Genomic DNA, 15,185 nt, shown 5'->3' on the forward strand with positions numbered 1-15,185 from the left:
TTTCTTTTGTGATCATTTCAAAAAATATTTAAGGACACATCCCCCAAAACAGAATTATCAACAGATGCCATGAATATGGATCACAAATCCTTAATTTTGTACAAAGTATCTGTTCACATGTCTGTTAATAGGGTCTCCAGGGCTTTCTGATCATTTTGGCAGCAGGAAGATCATAGTCTCCAGCATTATTTTTACCTCAAAAATTCTAGAACTCCAAATGATTGAATAAAAGTCAACGAGATCCTTCAGGAATTGCAGGCGTCCATTCAAAAACAGATCAGTTATAAACAAAATTCATGAAACTAGCGTGGTCAGATCCTAGTATGACATTTTACTGTATGATCAATGAATAGCTTAGCCATTCCAAACTTTTTAGGATTCTTTTCCTGCAAAAAGTACCATCACTAGTAATTTGTGACTAAAGCCTAGGCTGAGGGTCTTGATGTTTCCAGCACCTAGTACATTACTCCTCTACTATTCTTTCTAGAATTGAAGGGCAAGTGGATGTTACTAATTGAGTAAAAAGTCCCAAGATACCCCTTTATTTCAATGACAAAATGGAAAATGAAATATCTGAATACCCTAGCAAGTAACGGGTGAAAGAGCCGATATTTTAAGCTATGTCTGGAACATGGCTAGCATCTTGAAAACCGCCATATTGGATCAAGGTCAAGTTCCCCAATGGGAAAGTGGTCATTAAAGACCAGAATTATCTCAGAAATCAATCAGATTAGAAATATGTCTTGTGGTTCAAATGTTACCATTACAGAAAGGTGCAACAATTGGGAAATTGGTGCTGAAAACTCAACTGAAGGTGCAAGATCCAATCATTATGAACCCGAGAGAGAATGGGGCAGATTTACTTACCCAGTCCATTCACGATCCAGCGGCGGGTTCTCCGACCCTGATTTGGGTCTTCCGGCGATTCACTAAGGTAGTGCACCCGAAGTCCACCAGGTGTCGCTGCTGCGCCGAAGTTCGTTGGAGATCACTGAAGTTCACCAAGCTATGCTGGGTGCAGGTAAGTGCATGTCGAGCGACACTTTTTTTGTAAAAAAAATTCAGCGGTTTTTCCGAATCCGTTGGGTTTTCCGATGCGCCAAAAATCTGGGGCAATTCGCCGCAAATTGGTAATTTTCGGGCAACCCGCCGAAAAAACGCGATTCCGGCCCTTAGTAAATGACCCCCAATATCTCCATGTTGATAATTTTTGAACCACAGGAGATTTTGGCAATCAATTTATGAGACCTTCTTAGATAAGCTACATGACTACCCACAACACAAGTCGTATCCTATTTCTCTTCAAGGATCACATTTGGAATAAGAAGATGTACTAGACACAAAACAGGGAAAAGTTATTATATCAGAAAATAAAAGATCTACACAGCCCATGACTGTTTTTCTTGTGTTGGTTTTCTACTCACAACCTACTGGAGGACTCATGGATGGGAAATGGTTGATAGTTTGCATGTCGTGAATAAGTCAGTATGGCCACAAAGAGTTAAGTCATAGCACTGTGTAAAGGAGAGGGTTAGCCTGCATTACACAAATAACAATGTAATCCTGTAAGAGGGTTACAATATGATCTCCAGGAAAGGAGAATTGCAAAACAAGATGGAGTTCCATGTGAAGATTTAGGGTTATCTGTCATGTGCTCAGGGATTAGTAGATATCCTCTTACATGTCATCATGTAAATATTTCTTACTCATCTATAATGATTCAGGTCCTATGACAGTGATGGTGAACCTTTTAGAGACCGAGTGCCCAAGCAACATCCAAAATCCACTTATTTACTGTGAAGTGCCAACATGGCATTTTAAGAAGTAACTCATTGTTACCTGTTCTTTTAATCTTTTAATTGTATCAGCCCCTGAGGCCACAATACAGTTGAAAGAAAGAGGGAAAATTCAGACTATCATTGTAGCTTCTCTCCAGGGTCTTCCTGTACAGGAAGAATGGTGGGTCCAACAGGATGACCTCCAAAATTCTTCTGTCAAAACCTTTTCATTTTTTGTGCAGTTCCAAACAGTCAATGAAGTGTCGCTTTAAAATAGCGCTGGGAGCAGTTGCCTGGGACTGCAGGAAGATTCGGTAAATTTGGTCCTGTTTGGTGAACTCTGTCCTGGGGCTATGGCATGGGTTCCCACAGAAAGTGCTCTGAGTGCCACCTCTGGCACCCGTGCCATAGGTTCGCCACCACTGTCCTATGATATGGCTTAAGGAGTAGTAGGGACTATTTTGTCTCGGGATATAGCTCAATCCATATAATTTCATTATTTAGCCTGTATGTCACCAAACACCATTGTACCATGATTTAATAAGTCACATTATACCATAAATGTAGTGCACTAGTTATTTTGTAATCATTGTGTATTTCAGAGCTGCATTCACTATTCTGTAGGCTTCACAGGTGTGAAGGATCGGTGAAAGATAAAGTAAATCAAACCCGATACAGTTTATTCCACATTTAGACCAATATGAAGTCTACTTGCCGTATCTATTGGCATAGTAGTTACCGACGCATATGTTGGACATCGGCATAACATTCACCCGATATAGTCCAAAAGAGTATTTTTTCTTTTGGCTTGTGTCAGGCTAATATAAAATAATAAGACTTCTCTCCCACTATGGAAGTTGGGGGAAAATTCTAAAGAGAGGCCTGTAAAAGAAAACTTGCACCAGGCCATATGTACTTTACATACAATGGCATCTATCACAGGCATACACCTGCATGAAAGTAACCTTAGGAAACTTCTCCACTACATTACAGGATCCCTCATTCATTAAAACAATGGGAATTTTTACAAATCGTTTTTGGATTGTATTTTGAGGAGATATTTGACTCCAAATCCAGTCAATAAAATAGCCCATGCTTTAAATTAACCCAAAATACAAGGGGTTTTGTCTCCAGAGGCAACAAGACTTCTTTATCATAAGAACTGTGACTCTGTGGAATAGCCGAGCTCAGGAGCAGGTCACAGCAGAGATAGCAGAGAGCTTCAAAAAGGGCCAAGATGCCTTATTACATTGAAATAACATTGATGGCAATATTATAATATAAACATGTGTTCCCTTACAAACCATCAGCCTCTACAGCCAACAGCCTCTATCAGGGTCTTTAGCTTGAGATGCTGGAAGAAGTGAAAGGCTCATAGGTGGGTAGAAAAGAAGATGCTTAAAGGATCATAATTATAGTCCTGGCACTGCTGGGTTACTGCTGGGTTTTCATGTTTGGATTCCTAAAATGAACTTTTGTTCAAAATTGGGCCAAATCTGGGTGAAAGCAAAAATGAACGATTCTGCTTACACTCAACAAAATACATTTTGTATGGATCAGCCAATTAAGGCTTAGGAGGGGTAATAGATACAATAGTCATGACATCCAGTTGACCAATAATTTACCCAACCATCAAAAAGATGGAGTATCAAAAATGGTGCTATCAATTATTAATCTTGGTTTTTAAAAAGTGATAATTTTTTGAAGAAAAATCAATATTTATGTAAAAATAAACCAGCATATTTTAATATTAAGTATGTATTTAATAACATTATATAATTATATAATTTAGTAACATTAATTATTTGTTATAGCCAGATACATAGACTAACACTATCTCAGAAATAGTTCTCAACCTCCTTGTGACGATCCCGATAGTAGCAAGTTTTGATGGCAATGCTTCCTGGGAAAATATGTCTCTCTACTGCCACCAAAAAGTCAACATCTGACCTTTTTAAAAGCCTTGAAAAACATGACACAACACAACAAGAAATACCAATGTTTGAGTCAATAAACATTTATAGCATATGGTATAGAAAAGACAAAAGTACAGCGATCACAAAGGCCTACAAAGATAAATGGAGCAGAAATGGATCAGCACCAGCACAACTCCATTAAAGGTATTATGAACCAAACATACCTTAAGACTGCTGTAGATACACTGATGCAGAATCATATGTAGTTTACTCCCTGTGCTGAGTGGTTTTTCTGAAAAAACAATTATAAAATTATGATAATGAAGTTCTGTCTCTGCCCCGGTGCTCACCACTTACCACTGTTCCAGGATTTTCCTGCTGAGAATACGTCATCACAGTCTTGTTCCAGACAGGCAGAAGTAATCAATCGCTGCACCATCCCCCAGCTGCTGTGTATGAGTCATCCAGCTCTGGTTGATTATTCTTGTCTGGACAGTTCGGACAGCTCCTGTGTATATGGAAGTAATGTGTTTATGTACAGCAGCCAGGATACCCAGATTTCCCATGGTCCTGAATTTTATAATTGTTTTTTGAGCAAAACCCCTCAGTTCAGGGATTAAACAAGAAATGTTTCTGCATCAGTGTAGCTTCAGCATTCCCGAGGTATGTTTGGTTCAACAACAAATAAAAACAAATGGTAGATTTCCTTTAAGAATGTGTCTACAAAGGACTCCCATTTTCCTTTGAATTGGGGATGAGTTATTAACATGGATCAACATTTAATTATTCTTTCAGAGTTTTACCTGTCTACTAAATCAGGTTTCAGGATAACACATAGTTCTGCACATTCTTTCCATAAAGCTAACAATCAGCTCCATGAAATTTGGAACTATAAAAGAGTGTATAAAACACAGTGACTTATACCAGTCCAGAAAGAAATGTCTATAAAATCACCTGGACATCGGGTCTACATTTCAATTATAAAATATAACAAGGTACCTAGAAATGTAGTGAACCAATATATAATGTATATAATATTTAATGTAATGTCAGAATTATTATTCCTCTGAAGGTTATATATAGATATTACCTATTGAACCTTATAGTCTGAAGTGTGACTTGAAGCCGCTGATCTCTGCACCAGGCCCCATATAACAACTCTGTATTATTCATAGTCCTGATCACTTTGTATGGGCCCCATAAGGCTTCCGGGCACCATCTGCACCCTCTTAATTTACACCCCTGCTTAGATTGTGTTCCTTTCTGAGTGACTAAGCTAATACCCTACATATTCGCTACAAAAAATGGGCCGCGTGTCAGTTTGGCCTTATCCTTGTTCCTTAAAAGCGTTTTCCCAAGAACAAAAGTTAGGCCCTATCCTAGTTAGGTCATGAAGAAACCACAATCTGGAAGGTGTTCAGCTGCTTGACAACATACTGGTATGTTGCTACCATCAAAATCAACCAGGGATATTTACTCATAAATCCAGGCACCATGATTATCCATGACCTCCTTCCTTCTAAAATTAACTTTTAGTATGATGCTAATGAGGCAGAAGGGCTATGTGGGTATTATCAGAGCCCCTCCCAGTGTGTGCTTAAACTACCTCTGCTGCAGTGAGATTACATCAGGCAGAGGGAAGAGGAAGTGCAGATGGAACAGAGGGGCAGACAGTGTAGCAGTTTGTAAAGCTACAGCATTGAGGGGCTTTAGTAACACTTCCTAGAGCCCTTCTGGCTAATTAGCATAATATTAAAAGTGGATTTTTAGAAGAGCATATAAATAAAAACTCTACAAAGTGCTTATACACTTCTATAATACAGCTGTAATTCTAAAAAGAGACCTTTATACCAGAAATAAAACTTTTTGTTGTTTTTGGTTGTTTATAGCCTACATGATCTATTGAGTTATTGCAGTGTACAATATAATATCCTGTGCATTATCTCCTAAAACATTTATAGAAATTCCACTTGGCTGCCTCTCGACATCCTGTGTAAAAATGTTTCATTGTTTTACACTGGAAACCCACTTACACGCAGTCCCCGGGTTATGTACAAAATAGGTTCCATAGGTTTGTACTTAAGTTGAATTTGTATGTAAGTCGGAATTGTATATTTTAAAATTGTAGATCCAGACAAAATAATTTTTTGTCCCAGTGACAATTGGAGTTTCGAAATGTTTTGCCTTAATGGGACCAAGGATTATCAATAAAGCTTCATTACAGACACCTTACAGCTGAGCATTGCAGTCTGGGACTATAGTAAAGCATCCAGAGAGCTTCACCAGAGGTCACAGTGGGCAGAGGGGTCCGTCTTTAACTAGGGGTCGTCTGTAAGTCGGGTGTTTTTAAGTAGGGGACTGCCTATACTCATGGCCTGTTCATTAGCATCAAATATGTGCACCATATGAAGTGTCTCACATGACACTGTGGATCACTACTAACAAGTCACGTGTGGTCCATGATATAAAGATTACATTGTGAAAGAATGTTTTACCTTTGTTGAAATTTTCACTCAATATTTTCCAACACCTTTTTGTACCTGTGACAATAAGATTTAGAATTTTTTTTGCTGTTATGGGAACAAGGATTCATTACAGACACCTTACAGCTGATCATTGCAGATTGGGACTAATGTAACATCCAGAGACTTCACCAGAGATCACAGGGGGCAGAGGGGTCCGACTGTAACAAGGGGTCGTCTGAAAGTCGAGGGGTCCACCTGCAAATGGAATACTTTAATTGCTTTACGATATATTGAAGTCCCAGCCATGGACCCATCATAAACTGATTTGCACACAATCTGACCTGGATATTATCACAGATCTTCAAGGCTAGGACATGTCTGAATTCATGGTGATGCTCATGGCCATGAGACAGTTCCAAAGTATAAAATGATATTAGTAGTATTAAAAAAGTTAATTATATAATAAAATGAGTTAAAAAAAAAAAGAACTAGAAAGGAAAGTCCATGATAAAAACCCTTAACCTTGGAGGAGGACATCCTGTAGATGAAGGCTACAAGGCTGTGGATTGTGGCACGTGAACCTCACTATTGTATGAGGAGACACCTTGTATAGGTTGTTCAAGATGGCTGCTGTTTAATGCTCATTGATAGTGTCCAGTTTTCTAGCCCAGTCCAAAGACTGAGATAAAGTTTCTGGTCCGACCATCTTTGTAATGTCTTGTCTGGTGCATTACCGAGTTATTCGATAGACAAGCTTGCGTTTTTACACACACATTACACTCAACCACTTTTTAACACCACCAACGCTATGGCAGATGTCTAAGTAGGCTTGTTTGGTATGTTTCAGCTTTTCTTTCCTTTGATTCAGATAAAGGAACATGTTTGTTCTTAATAACTAATTCAAGTAAACTATAACTTTATTTCTTATGGGTTGTTTTTGTACTTATTAATATTTTAGCAAGTAGAACTCTGGTAATGTTTTTCTACCTTGTTGGGTTGAGGCCATTGGTCTAATTTTGCCTGGAAATTATTAACATTAACTTGTAAAAATTAAACTTCTGTTATGTACAGTACAGACCAAAAGTTTGGATGCACCTTCTCATTCAAAGAGTTTTCAGAATTTTCAGGACTATAAAAATTAAAGATTCACACTGAAGGCATCAGAGCTATGAATTAACACATGTGGAATTATATGCTTAACAAATAAGTGTGAAACAACTGAAAATATGTCTTATATTCTAGGTTCCTTTTGCTTTGATTACTGCTTTGCACACTCTTTGCTTTTTCTTGATGAGCTTCAAGAAGTAGTCACCAGAAAAGGTTTTCACATCACAGGTGCCCTGTCAAGGGTAATAAGTGGGATTTCTTGCCTTATAAATGGGGTTGGGACCATCAGTTGTGTTGTGTAGAAGTCAGGCGGGTACACAGCTGATAGTCCTACTGAATAGACTGATAGAATTTGTATTATGGGTAGAAAAAAGCAACTAAGTAAAGAAATACCAGTGGCCATCATTACTTTTAGATATAATGGTCAGTCTGTCCGAAAAATGGAGACTTTGAAAGTGTCCCCAAGTGCAGTCAAGCGCTACAAAGAAACTGGGTCACATGAGGACCGCCCCAGGAAAGGAAGACCAAGAGTCACCTCTGCTGCAGAGGATAAGTTCCCAGCCTCAGAAATCACAGCGTAACAGCAGCTCAGATTAGAGACCAGGTCACTGCCACACAGAGGTCTAGCAGCAGACACATCTCTACAACAACTGGTAAGAGGAGACTGTGTGCAGCAGCCTTCATGGTAACATCACTGCTCTGAAACCACTGCTAAGATCAGGCAACAAGCACAAGAGAACTCAAGGAATGGACATTAGACCAGTGGAAATCTGTGCTTTGGTCTGATGAGTCCAAATCTGAGTTCTTAGGTTCCAACCACCGTGTCTTTGTGCAACGCAGAAAAGATGAATGAATGGACTCTACATTGGTTCCCACCATGAAGCATGGAGGAGGAGGTGTGATGGGGGGGGGCTTTGCTGGTGACACTGCTAGCGATTTATTCAAAATTGAAGCTATACTGAACCATTCCCTCCTGTTTGCGTTAAGTTGAACCATCATTTATTTTTCAACAGGACAATGACCCCAAACACACCTCGCGGCTGTGTAAGGGCTATTTGATGGAGAGTGATGGGGGGCTACACCAGAGACCTGGCCTCCACAGTAACCAGACCTGAACCCAATCCAGATGGTTTGGGGTGAGCTGGACCTCAGAGTGAAGGCAAAAGAGCCAAGAAGTGCTAAGCATCTCTGGGAACTGTTGGAAGACCATTTCTGGTGACTACCTCTTATAAAGAGAAGCCCAAGAGTGTGCAAAGCAGTAATCAAAGCAAAAACACCTAGAATATAAGACATATTTTCAGTTGTCACACTTTTTTGTAAACAGTTGTCACACTTTTTTGTTAAGAATATAATTTCACATGTGTTAAGTTATAGTTTTGATGCCTTCAGTGTGAATCTACAGTTTTTATAGTTATGAAAATACAGAAAACTCTTTGAATGAGAACATATGTCCAAAGTTTTGGTCTGTACTGAAGGTAATTATGCAAATGAGCCCAAATGGTTCAGGCTCCATTGACATCCATAGAGCTCCTCAGGCTCATTTGCAGAGGGGGCACACAGCAGCATGTCAGTGTGCTTGGTTTACAATCCTTCATCCTGGTGATAGATGTCCTTTAAGGAATCTAGGCTGGACCAGCGTTAGACTGGAGCACCTTGCGCCAAACAGTAAAATTTATTCTGGTCACCAGTGTACAGCTACACAAAAATAAGACCTGCCCAACAGAAAATTCCTGAAACTATGGACACAATGGTGACACCTATCCATTCCTCTCTTATATCCTCTCCTTGATACATAACAAAATTTTACAACCCTACTTTAATTACATTTTGAGTTTGAGATTCCCTGACTATAAGTTGATGTTATTTTATTACATTGGGAAGTAGATACAAGAGAACTGGCAAAGGAATAGTGAAATAATAACCCATAACAGTGAGGAGAGATGTTTGACAAGGAGGATATTTGTGTAATCGTTGATAAGTGTCTTTGTTCCTAATTTAGATGTGTGATTCAGGGAGGTTAATGAAAGGTCTCCTAATAACATATCCCGGCATGGAAAAGGAATGCCGTGTTATATTTGGAATGTCAGCAGATAAACTACTCAACATCTCAACAAGATGTGACACAACCAAATAACTAGTATTACCTAAGCTAAACTAAACTAAGTTTTAAGAGCAATCTCACATAGATTGATGCTGATTTAATGTGTTTTAGCCAACAGGTGGGTGAGAAACAGAGTAAAGAATTATACCTGTGTATCTTTACTTTGTATTTTATCTAAAAATGGCATCTAAAACTGTACCGTCTTAAAGAGATCTAAAAAAGTTATTGCTAAATTTGAGGGGCAGGGGTGTAACTAGTGCAGGAAGAGCCCCATAGCAGACTTCTGAATGCCCCCCCCCCCCTTAAAAAATCGATATATTTGTATACTCACACATGTAACAATCAGACACAGTATATACATATGGCATATACACACATACTGTACATACAGTACCGTATACACTCATGCGTCATATACACATACATACAGCATATACACATCACAAAGACACACACAGGAGTCTTAAGCATTTTTTGTTCTCACCATGTTGCCCTCTGCATTTATACAAAGCTTCCTCTCTCACACTGCTCTAGGCTGTCCTCATGGCATCACCCATTTCCACTCTCTTTTTACTGTCTGTCCTCACTGACAGAGACAGGAATAGAAGAGGGAGTCATAAAATCCTGCTGCAGCTCCTTCTATTCAGCAGAGCTCAGACATGTAGACAAAGAAGCATGGATAATATGCACACAGTACAAAGTAAGTAGCAGTAATGCTGAATCACTTGATAATTATTCAGGAATTATATACAAGGCAGTAAAGACACATTGGCAATTTATGTGGCCAACCCCTTTAACCAGACTATTCTAGCATCCCTGCTGATGTCAGGGCAACAGTCATTGATACTACTGTGCAATTTTAGCACATGTAAAGTGATTTGGCTAGCGTTATTCTTTAAAGGGAGTCTCCCAGCAGTTTTGACCATACACAGTGATGGACAGTGTTAGGTATTGGCCCTGGAGATCTATGTAACAGTGCCTTCACATATAAACAGATTCATTTGCCATATGTAAACATTTCTTCAATTGGATATTATTTTAAAAAATGTTCCTGTGTGAAGATAATTTCTCATAAATGCAGCCTTGTTGTTCCTAAATAACCAGATGGCTTTCTCGGATACGACCACGTCACATTTTGGCAGCGGTGGCCAGACATGCGCTATTGAATCCTGTCTGACCACTTGGATTCAGTGTTCATTACCACAGTCTTTACATTCATATACTGCACTTTGCACTTTATAACAAGGCCCACAAAGCACTGGTCTTATATGTATGTATGGTCTTATATATTGTTTCATCTTATTTAGCTGTATGCACTTTAATCTATAATGAACACACGTTTAGTATATTTTTTTTATACATATTTGTATATTTTTGTATTATTTCTGTTCTTTGTCTTTTTTTGGTTTTGTAGCATCAATACTAAATTAAAGTGAAATTTCAGTAAAAAAAATATTTTTTTTTTTATTATTATTTTCATATATATATATATATATATATATATATATATATATATATATATATATGTATATATATATATATATATATATATATATATATATATATATATATAAAATATAAACTCTTTAAAACATCCTGGTTTACCACCGCCGCAGCCCACCTTATAAATGGTTCTGAAAGGTATTAAAACTAAAAATAACAATGATTATTCTGAACTCCTCCTAGGTCCAGGGCTGCTCTCTACTAGTAACATGCTGGGGGTTTATGGACAGGCATTAGCTTGACACCACCAATAGGGGTGTAAGCAGTATAAGTGACTACAGCAGCATCATTACTAAATACAGGCATTCCCTGATTAACGTACAAGATGGATTCCTTGGGTTTGTACTTAAGTTGAATTGGTATGTAAGTCAGAACTGTATACCTTATATACTCGAGTATAAGCCTAGTTTTTCAACACAAAATTTGTGCTCAAAAACCCTAACTCGGCTTATACTCGAGTCAACTAAAAAAATAAAGTCAAAACTCACCTTTCTGACATCATAGGTCCTCTTCTGTCTGAGACAGTCTGAGACAGAAAAGGACCTATGGGGGACGTCGGAAAGATGAGTACAGTGTTATTTTTTTTCCTACTACAGGGGTTGGACAGGCAGTATGCTACAGGGGCTGGGCAGGCTGTATGCTACAGGGGCTGGGCAGGCTGTATGCTACAGGGGCTGGGCAGGCTGTATGCTACAGGGGTTGGGCAGGCTGTATGCTACAGGGGCTGGCAGACTATATACTGGGAGGCTGTAACCAATGCATTTCCCACCCTCAGCTTATACTCGAGTCAATAGGTTTTCACAGTTTTTTTGTGTTGAAATTATGGGTTTCGGCTTATACTCGGGTCGGCTTTTACTCGAGTATATACAGTATTTTATAATTGTAGCTCCAGACAATTTTTTTTTTTCTGTCCCAGTGACAGTTGGATTTTCTAAAATTTTTTGCTTTAATAGGACCAAGGATTATCAATAAAACTTCATTACAGACGCCTTACAGCTGATCATTGCAGTCTGGGACTATAGTAACATCCAGAGAGCTTCACCAGAGGTCACAGTGGGCAGAGGGGTCAGTCTTTAACTCGGCGTCGTCTGTAAGTCGGGTGTCCTTAAGTAGGGGACTGCCTGTACAAACCTGAACAGGGACCTCTGCTACCTCTTGACTCCCTATAGCTACATCCTCGTTTCTGATATACTATAAATACTGATAAAGTTGATAAATTAAAATATTACAAAAATATTAACAGATCATCTTATCAGTCCTGATTGGAGATGTCTCTGAGAGGCCGCTCTTCAGCTCCAAGGAGAATGTTCTCTTCCTCCGTATGGAGTTATACCTTATATAGAAAGCTATGTCCCTAATAATCTCTTGCTCTGCATTTTTTTTTTCTGGTGAGCTTAAATAATTGTATGCTTATCTTCTATGCCAAATAATACTCCATATGGTGAAACTAATGGGATTTATTTTTCATAACTGACCTACTTTGCAGAAAATAAAACTGCTTTCATAGCCCTTGGCAGTGAATTCTGATCCGACGCGCAGATAGAGAAGGTACTTCTTTAATGACTCGCATTAATTCTAATGATAATTTCCAACATGGAGAGCAGCTCGTTCAGCTGGGTTTATGGTCTAACAGCGTGAAATAGCATTGATGTACGCCATTAAATTAATCAGGAGAGCTGGGAGATGGGAAATAGGACTGACTGCCATGCATTTGCGCTTTATTTTAGGAGAACCCTCATTCCATTCAATGGTTTTGTTTTCATTGGTGTTTTAATTACTTCATATACCACAATAAAACGTTGTGGCTTAAGTTACCTGCAAGAGCTTCTGCTTTCCTTTTAATGATTTGCTTAGGTAATACAATATTCATGTCTCACCCTTGTTAAAGGAAATCTACTGTCTGATTCATACCTCATAAAGCAGCCTCACTGATTGAATACATTTTGCACCCTTATGTAGGAACTGGCCTTGTAATAGTTTTTTATGGTGTTAATAGTTTTTTTGTTGTTATGCTAATTAGCTGCAAGTGCTCTAGTGGGAGTCACAGGAGCCCCTCCAGGCTCCAACTGTGCAGGCAATAACATACTCCATGGATCACTTCCATATTCCATGGGGCACATTTACTAAGGGTCACTTACATGCACTGGGAAGCGATACATGCAGGAAACTGGATGCACGAACTTAGTGAATCGCGGCAGCTCTGAATCCTCGTCGGACATTCCGCATCGGCGGCGGCAACGTGTTTTTTGTTCTCTTTTTAAAAAAAATAGTAATGGAAGGTAACCTCCTATACTACCAAGTCAATTAAAAATAAAAAGGTTAACAAGCTACAGTCCTAAAATAACTCCTTCTCGGGAATGGGAGAAAAAGTGGAAAAGTTTCCAAAACTCCAAGAGTTATTGTTTCTGTAAAGCTGAGGTCACACATTGCATTTACATTGTGTTTATGTCACGTTTACATTCTATTAACATTGTATTTACTGTTACAATGTAACCTCTAGGTAAACGTAATGTAAACACAATGTTGATGTAATGTAAACGGAATATAAATGCATTGGAAACTTAAGCCTAAGGCTTAGCTCACACCTATTAGGCAGGTTTTGTTCCCCTTTCCGTTATCTCACATCAGAAAAATGGTTTAGCAGCCCAGGTATTACAGCTACCTCTGTACTTTCTACACTCAGTGACTGTACATATAACATGAATTTCTGTGATTTACTTTTTCCGCTTATTTATAGACCACATCTAATGAGACGATTTCCCCACATCTGCGCACATTTGAGGACTTCTCTCTCCTTAGTTAAATAAACTTGTCCCTCTCACTCTGGGTGAGATGTCTGATCTGCTTTGAAGTGTTTGCAGATTTATGAATGATTAAGGCAGAACACTAACTGCAGAGATCAAAAGTAATTTAAAGAACTGATGGCAAAACCTCTCCGGAGGAATCGGAACCAGCTGATGTTTCCTACTTAGCTGAAAATTATTCTTAAAGGCATACTGTGTACCCACCACAAATATGTCAAATTTAGATGCATTAAATATGGATAGCCAGTACTACGTACCTAAGGAATTGTAAGATGGGATATTGATGGCTTGTCATTTTGATGGATCTTCTCAGATCATTGAGAGTTTGACTTTTGATAGGACATCAATATTAGGTTGGCGGGGAACTGTCACTTGGGATCCCTGACCTCTACCTGATTCTCGAAGTTCTTGGTTCCAAAATAGGAATTTGACTGATAAATCGAAATAGAATGGACCTAGAATTTCAACTTCATGTGTATTGGCCGGCCCAGAAACTGCAGCTCAAATCCTACTCTCTTGAATGGTTTCTCAGCTCCACTTCTTCTTCAATAAGTCACTGGTTTCTCCACGGAGGGAAGTAAAATCCATGGAATCCAGGAACAGAGGTGGACCTAACCTCTATGTGCCCGCCTTTGCCCGATCCAGTAGTAATATATCAGGTTATTGTTTAGTAAATGGGTTTTCCATCAGTGTCTTAAAGGGGTATTCTCATCTCAGCATTCACATTCAGTTTCATTAATCTTCCATATATAAACATTTCTTTAATTGGATGTTATTAAAAAAAATGTTCCTGTGTGAAGATAATTTCTCATAAATGTACTCATGTTGTTCCTTAGAAACGAGATAGCTTCCTCGGTTACGACCACGTCATATTTAGGCAGCAGTGGCCAGACATGTGCTATAGAGTCCTGCCTGACCACCAGGATTCAGCAATCATTACCACAGGACGGCTGTGCGACATTTAGTAACTCCCGGACATTTTATATACAATAACCTTTTGTTCCTTTGTGCAATCACTCCAGCAGAGGTGGTCGTATCCGGGGAAGCTATCTCGTTTCTAAGGGACAACATGACTACATTTATGGAAAATTATCTTCACACAGGAACATTTTTTTAATAACATACAATTGAAGAAATGTTTATATATGGCAGATTGATCAAACAGAATGTGAATGTCCAGGCGAGAATACCCCTTTAAAGGAAACCTACCATTTAGAATGGCAGGGGTAAGCTGTAAGTACCGAGCACCAGCTCAGGGTGAGCTGGTGCCGGTACTTACTTTCGTTGGTGTTATAAACCGCGGTATCGCGGTTTTAACACTTTTTAAACTTTAGAGCAGAAGAGGCTTCGGCGCTGCGTGCGCACGATCGTGCGCGCGCCTACATAGGAAATAGTGGAGATGCTGCGTGTGCACGGTCGTGCGCAGCGCCGAAGCCCCTTCTGCTCTAAAGTTTAAAAAGTGTTAAAACCGCGATACCGAGGTTTATAACACTAACGAATGTAAGTACCGG

At 39.0% G+C, this 15,185-nt stretch overlaps 1 protein-coding gene across 5 annotated transcripts in view; it reads left to right on the forward strand.

Annotated features, from left to right (window-relative positions):
- Positions 1-15,185, forward strand: part of HOMER1 (homer scaffold protein 1) — a 66,141-nt gene that overhangs the window by 40,475 nt on the left and 10,481 nt on the right. The gene's annotated exons all lie outside the window — the stretch shown is intronic.

Source organism: Engystomops pustulosus, chromosome 1, assembly GCF_040894005.1.
Source record: "Engystomops pustulosus chromosome 1, aEngPut4.maternal, whole genome shotgun sequence".
NCBI lineage: Eukaryota > Metazoa > Chordata > Amphibia > Anura > Leptodactylidae > Engystomops > Engystomops pustulosus.